This window comes from Phasianus colchicus, chromosome 20 (assembly GCF_987193195.1).
Source record: "Phasianus colchicus chromosome 20, bPhaCol1.hap1.1, whole genome shotgun sequence".
NCBI lineage: Eukaryota > Metazoa > Chordata > Aves > Galliformes > Phasianidae > Phasianus > Phasianus colchicus.
In genome coordinates, this window is record NC_143455.1 from 6570541 (window position 1) to 6589763 (window position 19223).

The 19223-nt window shown below is 49.3% G+C and overlaps 1 long non-coding RNA gene across 10 annotated transcripts in view; it reads left to right on the plus strand.

Annotated features, from left to right (window-relative positions):
• Positions 1-19223, plus strand: part of LOC116232485 (uncharacterized) — a 155303-nt gene that overhangs the window by 111703 nt on the left and 24377 nt on the right. For all 10 annotated transcript variants that reach the window (XR_016459014.1, XR_016459021.1, XR_016459017.1 and 7 more), the window contains exon 3: positions 16729-16775. This is a non-coding gene — a long non-coding RNA (uncharacterized LOC116232485). The remainder of the gene's footprint in view (positions 1-16728; positions 16776-19223) is intronic.

The following is a 19223-nucleotide window of genomic DNA, read 5'->3' on the forward strand; positions in this document are numbered from 1 at the left end:
ACAGGGCAGCGCAGGGTGAGGTTAATGCTCCTTGGCTCCCATGTGAGCATGCAGAACCCCGCAGTGGTGTTCTTCTGCTGCAGCCAGAAAGCACTGTGCACAGAGTTGTGCCTCACAAGTGCTCGTTTCTGGAGATGAAAGCAATGCGTTTCTTGCTTATTTATTTATTTGCTCGCAGCGCTTGTCTCCGCAAATGTCGGCAAATGGAAAATTTATCAGGCTCGGTTAGAGGCGAATGGAAACGTGAAAAGTGCTGAGTGTTTCTTCTTGTTGAGAAGGAGGATAGTTTTTGTTGTTATTATTGTTATTTCTTCTCAAGATACACCTTTATCTTGCATGCAAGCCTTCGTCCCCATTTGGGTATTGCTGTTGAATGCTGTGGGTTTGCCATGTTTTGGGGCTCCAAGGAGCAGCTGTGCCCCAGCTCTGGTCCCTGTGGGGCTGATGCCCAGCTGGGGGGACTCTGGGCTCTCCCCCCATCCACCCCAGTGCTGTGCACAGTCCCCAGTGGGATGCCGAGATAAGTCAGTCTGCTTTGAATGACTTTGGGTGAAGCTCAGGTATAACGAGCACAAAAGGCGCAGGCTTTCATTTACAGCAGCACCGAGTTCTCCTGTGAAGGACAAATGACCCTGAGCAAACGGTGGCTATGAGTGATCAGCATTGTCTTCTCCCTCTGTTTTTTCTTCCCCTAAAGGAGCAGTGTCCCATATCACAGCCGCTGTCACTGCTGTCTGTGCTCAGTGTCCTCCCGGGGTCCATGCATCCCCAAGACCCCCTCTCTTAAAGCAGTTAAAAGAAAGTTTGCTTTGAAAGACAGAAAACCCGATTCTAGAAATTAAAAGGAATTCTCCCAACCCAGCCATAAATATCCTGGTGGATTCTGGTTAATGCATCTATTTTTTAAGTTTATTTGAGCTTGGCACGGCTCGCTCCCATAAGCGGCTGTTCGTTAACGCGCTGTGCAAATTGTACACCATGTTTCATAGTCACATACAGATAAATACATGGCAGTAATTTTAAACCGGCCCTATTATGTTTTCCAAGCAATAGTTCAAATTACGCAGCCCGGCAACAGCTTACAAGAAATCCATCAGAATTGGAAGGGGGAATAAAACTGCCATTCTCTCTACCTGTTTGTGCAGCTCCTTGCTAATGCAGGGAGAGCCCGACTGTTTATTTGGAGAAGTAAAGTTGTGGAAATATACTTGGAGGGTGTAATGTGGACAGCACGTGTTTCTGGGAGCTACCTGAAGTCTGCATCCTAATCGCTTGCAGATGTCCCTGGGTCACTGGTTTCCTATGGGCCAGCGCCCACCCCTCCCGAAAGGAGAGAAAAGAGGGGGCGGTGGGGATGGGGGCACCCGGCTTCTGGAACTTGTAAAGTTGTTTGTTTGGGCTGCTTCCAGCTCCCATCCCAGCACTGCTCCTGAGTGATTTGGAAATCTAAGCTGCCAGGTCCATGTTGAGGTGGAACGATGATTTATTTGAAAAATAGAGAAATCTGCGACGGGATCGCGTTGAGTTTGCTCAGGGTGGGGAGTTTATTTGCATTGGGGTTATTTATGTAAAAAAATGGCAGTTTTCTCTGCTGAGCAATAAACAGGGATTTGTTTTAAATATATGTATCTATCTAAACACAGGCTCACGTATGCATGCACTCGCATATACCGAAAATACGTCCGTGTCTTGCTGTTCCTCCCCTATGCCAAGTGCCTAGCTGTGTGCCTGAGCGCTATATAAATATTTTATTTCACATATAACATAAATCTTTGGCCACGTCTGAGAATTTCGATGAGTTTCCCCCTTTTGCTGCCCACGTTGAGGTTCCCTATGGGCGGGCTGGGGACACCGTGCTCTCATTCCCCAGTGGTTTTGTGCTCCCTCCCTGCTCTGCCTTTGGGCATGGAGGCATCAAAACCAGGTTCCAGGTGCCCAATTTTGGGCACATGCTTGCCCTGTTGGATGTGCCCAGCAATGAGGGGCAGGAGAAAGCAGCGAGCACTTTGCTAACATAGGACATTGTTTTTCTGTTGGTGCTGAGGGTGCTCTATCCTGGAATAGGGAGATGTGGACCTGGGCAGCTCGTGGGCTCCTTTCCTAAAGGGAAACCCATCTGAAGGCATTATGAAGCTGCTCGCAGGGCTGGCGGGATGCACGCTGTTTTGAGATCTTCCCCTTTGCCTGTCCTATTTTGCCCCATGCTGATAATTCACAGTGTTTCCCTGAATAATAATAGTGCTAAAGGGTCAGGGTGGGATCTACAGGGCTGCCCCCAAGGCACAAAATCCAGAGCTGGTTTCTTCATACCTATCCCAGGGCCAGAGAGATGAGTGGGGTGTGCTGATTTATCTCAGCATCGCTATTTACTCCATAAACAGCAATTACTTTGTTGAATTTGCTTTTGTTCAACGCTGCTAATTTATTCCGTTTCCCTTCTGTTTTCATTTGCTTTATTCACCTTCCAAACCCGAAGGAAGGGCTGTAGCTTACAGTTAAAAGAAAACACAGCATAATACTCATCACGTTAAAATTATTACGGCAAAGCAGACTACGATAGAAAAACAGCAATCGGGAGGGCAGGGAACGCTGGTTTTTCTGCCTACCTGCCTCTCCTATCTGTGACAGATGAGAAATATGCGCTGGCCATTTAGCTTGGCAAAAAACCATACTTTTTTTGCACGAACACGAGAAAAAATTCATCCTGCTGCTAAGTGGGGAAAGCTTATTCTGAGAAGAACGCCATCCAGCTCGCAGTTTTTTACCTAGAAATGTTTGCTATGTCTTAATAATAACACAGAAAGTCTCAGACTCCACGACAGAATATCATTATATTTTTCTGGTTTTAGGGGAAAAAACCCTCTTATAAATACGTCTCCGAATGGTGTATATATACCTTGGCTTGCACTTTAATTTGCTGTCAGTCTGAAACCGCTCTTTATCGTAATCCCGAGTTCCTACTCACAACACAAGGAGCGATTTTTGACTTTGAAGGCAGGGATGAGGACAGGTGCTCCTGCAGGACGGAGACAAAGCGCTGCTGTGCAGCGCCTGCGATGGCAGCGCTGTCTGGGAGACCCCAACCAAAAGACATCCCCCAATTTTTAGGGGGGATTTTTTCATTTTTAACATTTAATTCCGAAACCCGCGATGGAGAATTTAGGACCTCCAAAAGTTGGGCTTGGAGCCGCACTTATCCAAAATAAACTCTGGCTGAAGAATAATATTTTAGCGGAGTAAATGAAAAGGCCGCAAAAGAAGCATCACGAAAACATACCTCCAAGTGGAGCACACTGTCCTGGCTCAGCACTGCCTTTACAGCCACTTATGCTGGAGAGCATGTCCTGGGAATTCAGGGGGGGGGACGGGACTTTTAATGTGGTGTTTTCCAACATAGCCCAGGTGCTCGCAGCCGCCCGTTGGGATCCCCCACCTGGGCTGTCCTCAGGTGGTTAACATTCACCAAAATATTGATGGCAGTTACCTTTCCTGCCAGGTCTTATCGGAGTGGGCTTGAGTAGGGCTTTGGCAGAGCCTGAAAGGATGTATTGTTACCTTAAAAAAAAAAAAAAAGAGAGAGAAAAAGAAAAGGAAAGAAAAAGAAAAGGGGTGGAGGGGAGGGAAGAAGAGTGAATGAGCCAAGTTTGGGAACAAAGGGAGGTTTGGATCCTCTGCCTGGGTCCCGCTTGGCCTCGGGGCTGTGCACTGCAGCCTGGGCTCACAGTGAGAACAGAAAGTGGGTGTGAAGTTTTGACAGTGTCAAAGGTATCAGTTCTTTGGGGGTGTGTGGAGGTACGATGCAATACGTTGCTGAGAAAAAGAATGGAAATGTGAGCTTCACCTGTATGAGACCTCAGAGAATCCACAGGGTTGAGGGTAAGCCGTGGGATGCAGCTCCAGTTTTCTGCTGCCCACACAACTTGTTTGGTCATTTACTGAGCTCTGAGCTTATCATTTGCTTCAAGTGGCTCCAAGATTAGTTTTCAGGTCCAGTTCCATTCCAACTCACACCAAGGTTTGCCCCTTGGAAACGAGAATCAGCCCCCGAGAACCAGAGAATCATTGAGATTGGAGAAGACCACTAAGATCCCCAAGCCCAACTCCAGCCCATCCCCACCATGCCCATAACCACATCCCCCAGTGCCACATCCCCATGGTTCTGGAACACCTCTGGGGATGGTGACATCCCCACTCCCTGGGCAGCTGTGCCACTGCATCACTGCTCCATTGGAAATCAAATTTTTCTTAGTAGAAAGTGACAAATCTGAGGTCTCCCAGAGCACCCGAAACCACACAGATAATACCCACTTTTTTTTTTTTTTTTTTTTTTTCTTTCTTCCTGTGTTGCTGCAGTAGGAGGTTTGTATTTTTTGTATTTTGGGACAGGAAAAAAATCCCCTGAAGAAAATCCAATCCAGTTTGACTGGTCACGCAGCATTTGTGAATGCAAGAGCTGGGAGTGTGAGACTACAGGGGACCTCTGCCTGGATATGGCTCTTGAGCCAAATATCATCATTTTTAGGGCTGTTTGGGGGATCAGTTCCCCATCAGCTTCAGATGCTGATTAACTTTGAATATCTTGCACCTGGCTTTGCAGAGCTGGACAAAAACGGCCAGAGAGAATGCACAGCACTTTGCTGAAGTGCCCATGCCCTCCTTGTGCCATGTTCAGCAGAAGGCTGTTCTTACACAGCCACTCGAATGCCCTTCCAGAATGCACAGAGCTGGTGATTTGTGATTAAATATTTCCATGCTGTGTCCTCCTCCTATTTCCTTTTGCGTAATTTCCTTCTATTTCCATGTGATTCTCTGCTTCCTTGTTCTCAGTGGAACAGGTTTGGTGCAGCCATGTGCATGCAGGTGGGATGGATCTGTGCTGGTGCTGGAACAGAGAGCAGGCATTTCTGTATTATGATTTAAGTGAGGCAGAGATATCAAAATGACCCAGAATCTTTTCCCCAACCCAACTGCCAATACCCTGGGATGGATGGGAGGTCCCTGTTTGACCTGATGCAGAGAAGAACTGGAGGAAAAAAAATGCATCCAAGGTTTCTGTGTTTGTGAACTTGGCCTTGGCTGGATGAATTGGAGGTAACCAAGTCACTGCTGTAATTGTGCAGTGTTTAGAAAGGGATACTGCATTTCCACAGTAATTCCAGTTACTGCTCCTCTGTCCCTCCCACCACCTCCAGATTAAATTTCTAAGTGATCTGGGACATTAGGGTGAAATCAGTAGCTGATTAGCCAGCCTGCTTGGCTGCAATCACACCTTTCAGTACTAATTATCCACTCCTTGAATCTGATGCCATTGAGCACCTGCAGCGAGTGTTGCTCAGTGTTTTGCACTGGTGGCTGTGGGCAGTGATTTAAAGAGACAAAGTGCCCATGAGCACACCCAGCAAGCAGGAAATGAGCACTCGTTTGCAAATGCTATTGAGGAACAGGATCGGTTGGTGCAGTGGTCTCAGCCTGCAGATGCCTGATCTGCTGGCACCCATCTGTGCACATCCAAGATCATGGGGGAGGATTTGCATTGCATGGAAAACAGCAAAACCCGGAGCTCTGTGCTTACCGTGCAGCCAGTGCTTTGCTTTTCTGGATGTGCTCCTGGTGAGCACACAGGGGTTTGTGGGTGTGAAGATGTGCAGCCTAAAGGCTCTTGGGAATCTGCTGGGAGCCAGCTGGGAAGAGATTCTCCAAGGCATCCTCTCCAGGCTCTAGTCCTCATCAGTTCTTTTGCAGGTGGAAGCAACATTTTCTTTTGCAGTGTTGGTTCTTCCACTAAACAAACTCCAAAACAGGCCTGGTACAACAACTAGAAAACCCTATTCACAAAACTTTTCCCTCAAGCCCAAAACAAACTTGCTGCGTACAGTCCTGAGTTAGCATGGCTTACATGGAACTGATGTTGAGCCTGGCGTTCCCAGCTCCTGCCTGCTGAAATGCCTTCCATGGAGGCTGGTGGCCAGTGCTGAGCTGGGAGCAGCTCTAACCCTAACCCTGGTCATGATGCTTGTGGTGGAACTGCAGTGCACCTTCCCACCTCAGTGCAGGCAGGGCTTGGCCCCATTGCTGCAGACAATGCAAATCCCACCTGCATGCACCAGCTGCACGCCTTGCCCCTGCTCTGACCACTTGTCTGCATATCACAATGAACCTCAGAGCTCCTGCATAAAGTAACCCTTTATTAATAATAATAATAATAAATGGAGCTAATTTGTGATTCTTGAAATTGGCCCAAGCCACCAAATTCAGATCAAGATCTGACTTCAAACTCTTGAATGTGGGACTTTGGGCAAGTCTCTATTTATACATGGGACCAGTTGTGAAATTTGGAGATCAGCTCCTAAATCCCTTCCTCCTGAACTTTCAGGTTGGCTCCAGGCCAACATTCAACCACGACGAAAATATCTCTAGTTAAGGATGTGCCCCCTGTCTTCTTCTTTTTTTTTTTTAAATTGTGATGATCTTCAAGAGGATGAATTGCATGACTGAGATCTGCAGGTAGCAGGCGATCAGTAGGGTTTGCTTGCAGTAGTGGGGTTTGGTATGATCATAGAATCATTAAGGCTGGAAAAGACCTCTAAGATGATCAAGTCCAACCCCAATCTATCCCCACCATGCCCACTAACCATGTCCCTTTCTGTGTTCCTTTTACAGTCCCCACCTCCATTGGCTCCCTTCCTCTCCCTGACCGCTTTCTGTCACAGAGCTCCAATTCTTTAGGAGCTCTGTCCTTTCCCAAGCAGGCACAAAACCACCCCAAGTGTCAATTTGTCCTAATAATGAAGTTCTCAGATTGACAGATCCATGTCACTGTCCCTGGAGGTGTTCCAGAACTGTGGAGATGTGGCACATTGGGACATGGTCAGTGGGCACAGTGGGGATGGGTTGGGGTTGGACTTGGTGATCCTAGAGGTCTTTTCCAATCTTAATTATTCTATGATTGTATGATTCTGTGACACAGAGAAATTGCACAGCTGTCCTTTGGAAATACAGGCAAGAGTAAGAGAAGATAAAGTTGCATTTTTCCATGTGGCAGCTTTCAGCTTGGGCACCCAGCATACCCGTTGGCTCATCTGGAGTTGTTCAGGTCCAGCAAACAGTGTGGGGGTGAGTGAGAGCCACTGCATGTGTGTGGGAGATGTTGGGTGGGGTCTGCCCTGGTGCAGGATGCCAGCAGCCTCTTTGATGCCCACTGAGCGTGAGTCTCTTTGCAGAAAGCAAACTCCACCATTTGCAAAATCTGCATTCAACAGGTTTTTGCAATACTGGAGGGTTTGTGCCATTTAAAACCATGTAATAATAATTTAAAAAACACCCTCTGTCCAACTGATTGACATTTTTATTAATAATTTTTCAAGACTGCAAGCATACAGCCTCTCTCTTGTTCCCACAAGTGTGGGTGGGAGTGGGTTTGCAGCCCAGACTGCACACTGGGTGCGGAGGTGGGATTCAGGCTGGCTCAGACCGTGCTTGGCTGCAGCACAGCTCAGCTTCCAGGGCTAAGGAGGAGCCAAGCCAGTGGGAGCATTCTCCAGCATCATTTTCTGCCATTCACAGCAATTTTTATTTATATGTTTGCTTTTTCACATGCAGATGGCCAGCATCAGTGGCTCAGCCTGTGGTTTGCAACCCACAGCCAATCAGCTCCTTGTGCTGCCTTGCCCACATCTACCTGGGCTGCTGCTATCACTGCACAGTGGGCAGCTCATTCCACAAGCTTCCAGCTGTAGGTTACTGGCTGTTTGCATCATAAACTAGTGTTTATGATGGTTATGGTCAGAGAGCAACTGCAAAAGGACATCCTAGGGTTTGTTTTATCTTGTTTTTTTTGTTGTTTTGTTTTCTTTTCTTTTTTTTCATATTTATCCCTTGTCATGTAGCCATTTGGTGTGTCAGTAGCCATGTTGGGTTTTCCTGCCATGCCCTGTCTCCATTTACAAGGGCTGAGCCACTGGGAGGATGTTGTCTGCATGCGGGCTCCCTCTTCCATCCCACATGGGTTTGGGCTGTGAGCTTGGGGGTAGGGCCCCAGAGAAAGACTTCAACCCACAGAATGCTGGCAGCCGAGCCTTGTCCATTGAGTTTGCTCAGATGGCTCAGCCCAAGAGGGCTCTGCTGTGGGGGCTGCGGCATGGAGCGATGGAGACCTGGCCTCCGCTCACCGTCAATGGCTTTTATTGTCCTACCAGGTTTTGCTCCAGAACTTAATTCAGCAGCTCCACTCATTTTGATGGGTACGTACATATATACCTTGGCACCTGGCTGCCAGTACAGGCCAAACGGCGCTGCGCGACCCCAGCCAAAAAGCACAGGGCGAGGTAGGGAGGATGCTGAAAAATTCCTGCTTTGCTCGGGTGAAGTTCCTAGAATCTGTGGGGAGGTACAGGGTGAGCGCTGGCACTGCACAGCCCCTGCTTTGGCCAGGGGCTTGAGAAACTTCTCAGCTTGACTTCGAACCACTCCGTAAAAATTCAGGACAAACGTTGGAGGTAAACTGCTAAATCAGGTCTGAAATCCCTTCCTCTGGAGTCAGATTCCACTCTCAGTCGCGTACCCGGAACATCTGGAGGGGGACGGCTGGGGGCTGAGGGGGGATGCAGCACCGATGCGCAGCAGAACGCTGAGCACACGGGGTGGGTTTGGTGCCTGCTTTGGAGAAACGTGGTCCAAAAATCTGCCGTAAAGAAACCAGCTTGGCGTTTGGTGATGGCTGGGACAAAAACGAGGCTGGAGATGCTGCTTGCAGTGGTGAAACCTTGTCTGTGGTGCAAGCTGGTTTTGATGGTTGTGTACACGTAGCAGTGCTGGGCTCTGGGGCACCCAAGCACCTTGGAGTCATCTTGCTGTAGGTTGGGGCACAAACACAAGGCCAGCTGGAACAGGGCCAGTCTGCCCCCTCTGCTGCACGCCATACCCTGACAGGTGAGAACCAGCTCTCAGAGAGTCCCCAGAGGTTCCCTGGAGGTGCCCATGACCATGGATGGGACCCTGAGCAGCCTGAGTTGGTGGGGAGCACCCAGCCCATGGCAGCTTGAAACTGGATGATCTTTAAGATCCCTTCCAACCTAAACCATTCTGTTATTCTACAAAACCATGTGAGAAAAGCAGCTCTCTGGGGGGCTCGAAACAGCTTTGATGAATGGTGCTCAAAAATCCCAGGGGTTTCTCTTATCTCTTGAGAAAATGGAACTGGTAGTGTTGCCTTGGCTCCACGTGATGCAATTTGGAAAGGCCTGCCAGCAGCTTCGAGACAGACAGGAGGAGTTCCAGCTATTGCATTTCTCTGCGGGGAAAGAGCAGATGGGCAAAGCGTTTTCTGCAGGTTTCTGCCTGTGACTGTAAAGAGAAAGTGGTTAGTCATTGCAGGTCTGCAAAAAATTAAATCTGTCATATTTCCTAGTCTGCCTGAAGCTCTAAAGTCACAAATTAATTTCAGTTTGGCGTGGGTCGAGTTGTTGGCCCCCAGGGGCTCCCTTTGACTAGGCTACTGATGGGGACAGTAACCAAAGATGACAGGGCTGCATGCTGCATTGCCATTTATTTTACAGAGCTCCGCTTCCTTAAAATTAGGTAGGATTTATGGTTTCTTCTTTGACATGCCTGCCAATAAGGGAAAGTACCTTTAGCCTAGCTTAACAAACAATGAAAAATATTGGTGTCGTTTTTTTTTAAGTGAGATGTTCCACTTTTTATGATGTTTCTGTCCTAAGCATGCACTGAGAGTGTGGTGCAGCCTGGGGAGGGTCAAGCCAGGAAGAGATGTGAGGATCTTGCTTGAAAACCTGCATCCTGCTGACCCGCTCTCTGCGTTCAATAGAATACTTGTATTTCAAAGGTGGATTCCTCATTGTTGAACAAACAGGAACAAGGCATATTCTGAACAGCCCTTTCCCAAAGTTTCCTTTCAAAGGCTCTCCATCATGTTTGCTTTGGTGACCTGAATTTTCAGCTTGTGGCTCCCATCCCAAAGCGAGGGCTTTGTTGCCCAGGGTTTGGGCTGTTGGATCTCAGCATCCCCTTTGGAAATGGACGTTTATCCAAGTGCAGAACAGTATTCACATGAGCTTTTTGGAAGCAGATGGGGCAGTTTGGGGTCTGTTTTGCAGGAGCTGGTCCTGGTGTGTTGGGTGGGAACAGGAATGCTGTCAACTCTGGGGTTCTGGTGGAGGATTTTTGCTCCCATGGACAATGCTGAGGGGTATCCATGTGCCGTATGCACTCTGTGAGCAGGAAAAGTCTGCAGGAGGAGTGAGAGGAATCTCTGGGCTGCAGGTGGGTGGGTGGGGAATGATGCTTCTGTTGGAGTCAAAGATCAGAGCTTTGTCACCTTCTGCAGAGCTGGTTGTTGGAAAATGGAAAATGGAAGCACTCCTTATCACCTGCTACTGAAAAGTAGTTTTGTTTCTAAGCCTGAAATACGTCCCGGTCTGGAATGATCTGTTTATCCATGTGAACCCATTTTCATTCCTTTATTTCTACTTAATGAGCAATTTAATTAAAAAGCAACTGTTCTCCGAAAGCTGGAGACACCTCTTGCTTGCAGCATGGGGTGTGCATTGTCTCCAACCCTGCAGCACTGGAGCTGATGACATTGCTGCTTCGTGCATCTGCACTCCAAGGGTATTACAATGGAGATGCTCAAGGCAGTCTTGGGGCTGCTCTTAAGGCACTTCAACCCTGGAAAAATCCTGTGTTTTGTTGGTGTGGATGCTTTGGTATCAGCCTGCTCCTGGGAGCTGGTTTCTATTTCCTGATTTGTGTCCAAGATGTGGTACTTTACACCAGACAGCTGCTGATGTTCTTTAGAGCACTGCCTGCTGGCCCACCTCGGATCCCCTGGCAGGACAGAGCCTGAAGCAGCTGTTGGGCATTGGCAGTGTCTGGGGAGGGACGGGGATGCTGTGGGCACAGCTTGGCTGTCCCATGTCCCCTCTGTCTCTGATTTTAGCATGTTAGCTCCTCCTTGCCAGACTTTGCCTGCTCCTTTTGTTGTAACTGTGCTCACGCGGAAACCTTCAAAGGCTCCCTCCTATCAATTTTCCCCGCCATATGTTCTCATTAAGGAATTTATTGTGCACTTTATCTTAGGATTATTTGCCATCAATTAATAAAACATGTTGCAAGCTTCAAATGAACATTCTCCCCTGCCCGCTTCTCTTTAACAAGGGAAGGAGAAATATGAAAATAAATCACCATGACAGATGGTGTTTTTTAACCTTCCTTTTGCCCAATCTGGGGAAAAAGAAATTCTTAGGATATTGACATGGGTTTTTAATTATGAGTTACGTCACTCAAAGAGCCAATCCGGAGCTCACTGAGCTCACAGCCTGGATGCTGTTCACATTGTAACATATCTGGCTGCTGAGACAGAGGGAACCGAGGGCTGCAGGGTGATGGTGTCGGTGCAACCATTGCAGAACCCATTTGGGAAAGCAAACGGTGCCATTGCTGCAGGGAATGACCTCCAGATGCGTTTGTTGTCGCGTTGCGTTGTGCTGGGCGGTGCTCTTGTAGGTGACGGTATGCTGTGATGGTGGCTGTAGAAAGTGCTGGTATTTGGGGTTATTTAACAAGTTCCCAAAGGAGGAACACCTCCCTGCTGTCCCCCTTCGTGTGGAGAATGAAACCCCCAAATTAGCCCCCGCCAGCCCTTCCAGCTCCGTTCCCACTTGGGGCAGTAGGAGCTGCTCCTGCCCTCCTCCTGTTTGCATTTTGTGGCCGCTTCCCAAGCTGTTGGTAGGGAGAGGGGTGGGAGGAACAGCAAACAGCAGCTCCAATCTCAGCAGCGCCCGCGGATGCTGCGGGGACAGCCTGTACCCTGCCTAGCAGTGCCGTTGTGCCTACCAGGGAAAACAAACACAAAAATAATGCACACAGATGGGTTCCTTATACAAATAAATGTCTGAGGGGAGCGACCTGGCTGCGGGCAACCTGCTGGGAAAGTCCTGCTCCGGTGGGAATCGTGGCATTACGCAGCGCCTGGATGCGTCTGGGCTGTGATTTATGCCCCCAATTGGATGCGTGCCTGGGCAGTGTGTGTTGACACTCAGTGCTCAGCTCCAGGTAAAGTTTAAACAGGACTTATCGTGGCTCTGACACCTCAGGAAGGCTTCCCTGCCCTAACAGTGTGCCTCGTGCCATCTCTTGCCTAGGTTTGTGCTGCTGCCATCCTTGATATTAAAAGAGAAGAAAGGTTGGCTTGCAGAATAAATTCCTGAAACAGCTTTCCCAAATACACTTCTAATTTTAAAACAACCCATTGCCAGTGGGTCCTGCGGCTGTTTCTTTGCTCGATGGGCTGCACACAGTCTGTGCTTCACCCAATGCCCCCAATCTGGGCTCAATACAGGGAGTGCTGTGAGCGCGGTTTGACCCCAGGTTCCCTGCAGGTTTCTGTCTGTCTGTCTGTCCTGCTGGCACTACACCAGCTCTGGGCAGACCCTTCTTCCCAGCAAAAATAACCTTAGAGTGTTTGTCAATCAGTTGGGTGTCCTTGGATGGCACCCAGCATCGCACACTCACTCCCAGCTCGCTCTAAACAACGTTGAACTCATTCAGTTTTATGCTTTGTTTTCTTATGGGTAACAATTAAGAACAAAAGCAGCGGAACATAATTACAGCACCTTGAAGTGTAGCTTTACTGGGCCAAAGGCTGAAATGAGGTTACGACGTGACAGCCTTTTATCTCGGATCTGATAGGTGTGTTATTCATTGTATTAAAAGTTTGCCAAGAGAGGCTTCACTGAAAATTAACCCGTGTTATCGCAGTGACTAATATCCTGGTTTTATCATGTGGAATAAACAAACAGGGCAGACTTTATGCTTTTGCTTAATGAGGTTAACTGTGAGTGCAGAGCAGGGAAGCGGCGTTAGCTCCGATGTGCATCCACAGTGACTGTGAAACTGGAACAGAAAGTGCCCCCAGATTTCTTGCATAACAGCAGAGCTTGGATTACTATTAATTACATTATGCAACTGGGATAGGATGGAAGTTGGCTCTATCTAACAACAGACCAGGGTGCAAAACTCTTTGCAGTCATTTCTGTGATTTCCCAGGAAAGTTCCACATCCATGCTGTCTTGACTCTGCTTTCTTGCCTTCTTTGCCCTATGGGGACTGCACAATTCTCCAGCTTCGTGCCCCCCAGCCCAAGCAGCACACTTATTTCAGCCTTTGCCATTTGCTCCTTTTAGTGCTTTTTGCTCCTCAGTCCCCACCTGCCTGCAAAATTCTGCAAATTCTGGCAAAATTCAGAATGATGAAGTGATGTGGAGCATTGGGAGCACTGATGGGGAGGGACCCCACAACTGGCATGTGAGATCAGCTCAGTTACAGTGTGTGGTTTGTCTCACCTGAGCACACACAATGAGTGCTGGGACGTGGATGGGCACTGGCATGGGGCTGACAGCAGTTCTGCAGGAGAGCAGTCAAACCCTACAGAAGATGCTCGTGGTATTGGCTCTGGTGCAAACATCCCAACCTGCGGTGCTGCTGCAGGCAGGGATGGCTTTGGGAATCAATGGGCTTGATTCAGTTGCTGGGATTTTGATTTGGCAGCGCATGGAGATGCAGAGCCCAACCCTGGAGTTCAGCAGCTGGGAGCTTGAAGTTGTTTCATGTGAACAAAGGGATCGTCCGGGTCATTAATCCCTTGCACCTGTTGCGCTTTGTTCCCAGTTTGCTCTGCCCTATTGCATCAGCAGTGGTGACACTGTGGGCAAGCAGAGCTGGCAGCAGAGTGGCATTAACAGTGCCCTCACCCAGTGGAGCATCACATTGAGTGGGTTCAGCTCAGAGCTGGTATGGGGCAGCCCATGGTGCCGGGTGGTGCAGAGCAGGGCTCGGGGTGGCTGTGTCAGCAGGGACCCTCATCCAACATGGGGGGACCCATCCTGGCCCCGTCTGCACCCTTCCCAAGAACTTTTTCCACCCCCGCCAAAATTATTGCACCGAAGAGCTTTAAACCCCAAATCCAGCACCTGTCCCTTTGTGCCAGTGGATGTGATAATACCAGGAGTATATTATCCTCTGGGCTATCAGCAGCTGTAATACCTCCAGGAATTGCTCGGGTAGCTTTAATTATGCTCATGCCTTTCTTTCAGCCCTCGTTATCTTTGAGTTCCTCCAAGCTGGGGGCGGGGGCACTGCACCGATGTTGCTTCTCTGAAGCACCTTTGTTTTCCCTGCTCAGGTATTAAGCTGATGGCACAACAGTTACTGGGTGCTGCTTTTTCTTACCTGCCCACCCCCTCCCAACGCAGACCTCGGCAGGCAGCAAGCAGGGCTGGCAGGAATGCGCAGACAGAGGCAGCTTGTTCCTGCAGGGAGCAGGGAAGGGAGAAGGAGAGAAAGGGAAAGCAGAGGGGGGAGAAGAGGAAGGGCTGGGTGAAAGAGAGAAGAATCCATCTGTACACGGAGGGATTTATCAGGAGGTGTTTGTTAAAAGGATGTAATGCTTAGAAAAATAATAAAGAATCCTCCCTCCCACACATGCCCATAAGAGGTTTTTGTCAGCGCAGTGCCCTACATGGGAAGGTGACATTTGAGAGAACAATTGCCGGGCTGTTATGCCATGCCTGCACTATGAATGGGGCTTAAGAAAAGGTGTCCTTGGAACTCCCATCATCTCCTCCATCCCCTGCCTCCTGACACGGGCCAGCAGCGTGCAAACAGAGCAGCGTGGGAGATGAGAGGGGAGCACACTCCAAGTTCATTGCCTTAGTGTGCAGCCAGCTCGTCCCACTGCTGCACGGGGATGCTGAGGATGCTGCTGGAGAATGCACAGACAAGGAAGGACAGTGGGGAGGGGGAAGCTCGGGGGCTTTCTGCAGCTTTGTCCTTTGGGCTGAGCTGGGTGTGAGCTGTGTTTTGGCCATGCACCTGCTGCAGATGTCGGAATGGCTTTCTTTGCACAAACACCTGGATGCGTAGGTACGTATATGCCTGTTTATGTGTGTACATGTACAGCATCTCTCCTCAGTGCAAAGACTCTTAGCACTGTCTTTCTCCAGCCTGAAGTGGGAAACAAATAGAGACTTTTGCTGCTGAGAGCTGGACTTGTTGGGGTGGTTGTATGGGATCTCAGCAGCAGGACTGCTCCCTGCAGGCACCCTGTCCCAGTGCAGGAGGCACTGGGGGGACATGGTGATGCCTGAGCACCCCCTGGCACTGCCCAGTGTTTAACTAAGATTTTAAGTTGCCGCGAGCATCGGGGACTTCAGGATTTGTTAAATATTTCCTGCTAGATTTGGAATGCCTTTTCTTTTCTCTTCTGACACGTCTTGGCATCTAGCCTGTGATAATGCCTCTCAAAACCGTGTTTCTTTGGGATATCTGTTTCTGCAACATGGATATTTTTGCCTTTGGCAAGCCACAGAGGTTGTCTCTGTGCCTCAGTTTTCCATCTCTGTGCCTCAGTTTTCCATCTCTGTGACAAGAATGATGCTGGTTGTGGATGCTCCCACCAGTGATGAGGGGCAATGTGGGGTTGTCATTGGAAGCTGTTAGGGAAAAGCCTCCTGTCGGCTTTATTAAAAAAAAAAAAAAAAAGAAGAGAAAGAGAAGCAGATGTAAAGGGCATCTCTAACACCATATCTGATGAAATCTCACATGCAGCACTAAGCTGAGAAATAGTCTGTCATCACACTCCCATGCATAGAATCTACTCAGGCCGTGAGCTCTTCAGGGCAGGAATCTGTTATCTTCTTGGTGCTGCTGCTTCCTGAGTGCAGTGCATCACAATTGTTTTGGGGATCACATGCAGGAGAAATGGGGAGGGCAGAAATTGCATCGTTGTCTCTGAGCACCTTTACTTATGTTTGGGGTGTTGGGGGGGGGGAGGGGAGGGACAGTTCTGGGACAGCTGCTGGCACTTTGCCTTGCCCTAACTGATACCTTACAGCTTCAGTGGATTTGTTTTATTTTCCACTGGAGAACAGGGAAATGACATGACTGGGCAGTGCTGGGAGAGGGCTGGGGGTGCTATGGGTTGGGCTAGGCGGTGTGGGGGGGGGCTGCCGGGCAGCCTGAGGCTGTCATAAAGGAAACTGCACTGGGAGTGTTAATGCTTGAGCCAAGTTATGGAGAAAAAGGTTTATTGTTTGAAATAAAGTGTGAAAATAAGACATCTGGGAGCACACTGCAGTGCTTTGGAAGCCTGGGGACAAAACAGGAGGCTGGGAGGGCTCCTCCTGGCCCCGTGGTGCTCTCAGAGGTTAAATGATGTGATGGGAATGGCAGTCCTTCCCTGCACTTGCATCTAACTGGATGTTAGATGGACATCTTTTGCTCAGAGGTTGTGAGGCGTTGGCAGAGCTGTGGATGCCCATTCCCTGAGGTACCCTGGGCAGTCTGAGCTGGGGGAGCACCCAGCCCATGGCAGAAGGTGGTTGGGTGGTGGGGTGGGGGGCTGGGAGGTCCCTTCCAACCCATTCTGTGATTCTGTGATATGATATTCTATGCTCATCTGCATCAAGCCATATGAAGGAGGAAAGGAGGTGGCCTCTGGGTTAGCGTTCTGCATACATGGGATTGCTTTGCTGGTGCTGCACTACAGACATGGGTTCAAGGTGTCAGTTGGGTGCTCTGGTCTTGTCCCATTCTGGTGATATCAGGCCCTCCAAATGGCACAAGGCAGATTAACTCCACTGAAAGCCCCTAGAACAACAATCTGCTGGGAGTTATGGATAAATGAAAATAGTGTTTGTTTGATTTACTTTTCAGGTCTGGCCAGGAAACCTTCAAGTAGGAGCACTTTCCCTTCTAAGCAGGTAAGTGCTTTTTTAAAACATACACGGGACCGTCTGTGCCGCTCTGTTTATCTCTATAAATCTTTCTGTGCCTGGGTGTCTGAGCAGCGATTCCCGTGATAAATTCAAAGCACTGGGGAGTGCTGATGGGCTGGGAGGCTTCTGCAGTCCTGGCTGGGAGAGGGGAGAGGAACCGTGGGGCTGTGGGAGGTGGGGATGTGGGGGAGATGCGTTGCATCCGCGACACGTGGTCTGTTGGGGTGAGTGGGGCTGTAAGCATAACAAATCACCACCACCACCACCAACAACAAAAAAAACATGGCAGCCTTTTGCTGTGGATGGCTAGTTGGTCGGGCAGGGTGTTTTTTCCTTTGGACCTTGGCCACCCCAAGCACACACAGGGCTCTGTGTGCTCCTTACCTCGCCCTCCGAGGAGGAGCGGGAGGGAAAAGCTGGCCGTGCTTTGGGGAGCTGGGCAGGGGAGCGCGAGGCGTCGCTTGGAGCCGAGTTCCTTTTTCTATTTTATTTAGATTAGGTTCTGCTCAGCGGGGTGATTTCTTAATTAGAGCAACCCGCGCTCGCAGGCCGGCCGTTCCAGACCCCTGCTCTGCCTTCTTAGGTTTCACGAGGGAAGTTGTCGTGCCTGATTTCCTGAGCTCTAATATTCGAGCGGCGCGCGGTGATTTCAATGGGAGGAAAGGACATGTAATTCAATCATCTTTATTGGATGCTGGGTGAGGGAGGGGGCAGAGCGGTGGGAAGCGTGTCCTCTGCTTGTCTCTCGATTCTCCCCTCTGCTGCCAGTGGTCAGAGCTGAGATTTCAAGGATGGGGAATCAGGAAAGCGCAGATCCTGAGTGCTGTGATCCACATGGTGAAGGGCTTTTTGTCCTCGGTTGGGCAGCTCTGCTCAAGCACAGCCATGTCCCTTCATGAGGGGTTTATTAGGGATCGGCGGTGATTAAAATTTGGGTGTTTCCCCATGGTGAGAGGAAGGGGAGCTCTGTGCATCCAACACGTTTTGCCTGAGCAGAGTTAGAGGCTGATGGAGCCGTCCTGGCCAAGCTAACAGTGTGCAGAGTGCAGAAATCTGCAGCTCTCACCTGGATTTTGGGAATCTGCTGAAGGAAGGCAGTGTGCTCCTGGGTCTGCTTCCCAGGCACTGCTCAGCTCCAGCTACAGGATGAGCTTCCCCCTTTGGGCCAAGGTGGGAAGAGTGATAAGAGAAAGAATAAGGGAATTGGTCCTCCATGGATGCTGGATTTGAGGTGTCACTCCCATAGGTGCTCAGTTTGGGATGTAAACCCCAGAAGTGCTGGGGTTTCTTACTCAAAAGGGTGATAGAATTTGGGCTCCCCAAGTAAATAAGTGCTGAGCTATTGCTGCCAATAACTCCGGGATGCTCCTTTGAGCTTTGGGCCTTCTGTATTGCAAGCAGTCAGCTATGACTTTGTAGCTTACAAGGCATTAAGTAACACCCAGCAGGGCACTCTTACATTTAATTCAAATTAAATCAGACTTTCCTTTTTAATAAATCCATTTTACGGCCAGAACAATAGAGAGAGAAGCAAATACTTGTTACCTGGAGACACTGTATTCTCTCCATCTCACCACATGGGCTTGAGTTATTATTTTTCTATCTGGCCCTATGAGAGGCGGAGGATGGGAGAGGTTTATAACTCAGTAATAGGCTTCTCACCTCAAAGTGCTTCCAGTTGCTCTTTGCTGCATTCGGTTGGGATGGTTTTGATTATGCAAAACCCTGCTTTGGTTGCACGCAGCCCTCGCAGCAAGCAGTGTGTGGGTGCAAATGGGGCAATGCTGAGCCACAGAGGGGCTGCACAGGTACTGCTCACACTCTCCAGGTGCAGGTGATGGTCCTCGCCAGAGTTTGGCTGTTGCTATAAAGAAATGCTCTTTTTTTCCCTAAGAGATCATTTTGCTCTTGCAGAAGTAACTGCATGGCTGCAGCTGTGACTATATTAGGTTGAGAGGTTTAAAGTGTTGCATTTAATGGGTTGCTTGAGGACTGAAACACTGCCAGCTCATGGGGTTTAGCAGCTGTTTTTCTGCTTTTGCTGCATCTCCATGTCCAGGACTGCAGCTCTGCTGTACAGCGGTGCCTTGATCACCTGTCCTGCTGCTGGTGAGAGGAAAATAGTAAAGGAAAGTTCTTTTGTGGGGACAGTGGCATGAGTTGGGAGTGTCACATAGAGACACAGAGGGTCTGTGGCTTTGGGGAGCGGGATGCTGCAAGCCACAGCATTCCTATCAGATGAGGTGGGTGGTGATGGCAGTGAGCTGGGAAAGGGGTTTTTACCAGTTGTGGAGACAGCTGTCAGGGCTGCAGGAAGACCTTGTACAAATGCTGGAGGGCACATCTCCAGGATCAGTGCCAAGTGGGATAGCACTGACCCCATGCACATCCACAGAGCCCCACAGCACAGGGATGCTTTGGTACAGGGTGTGC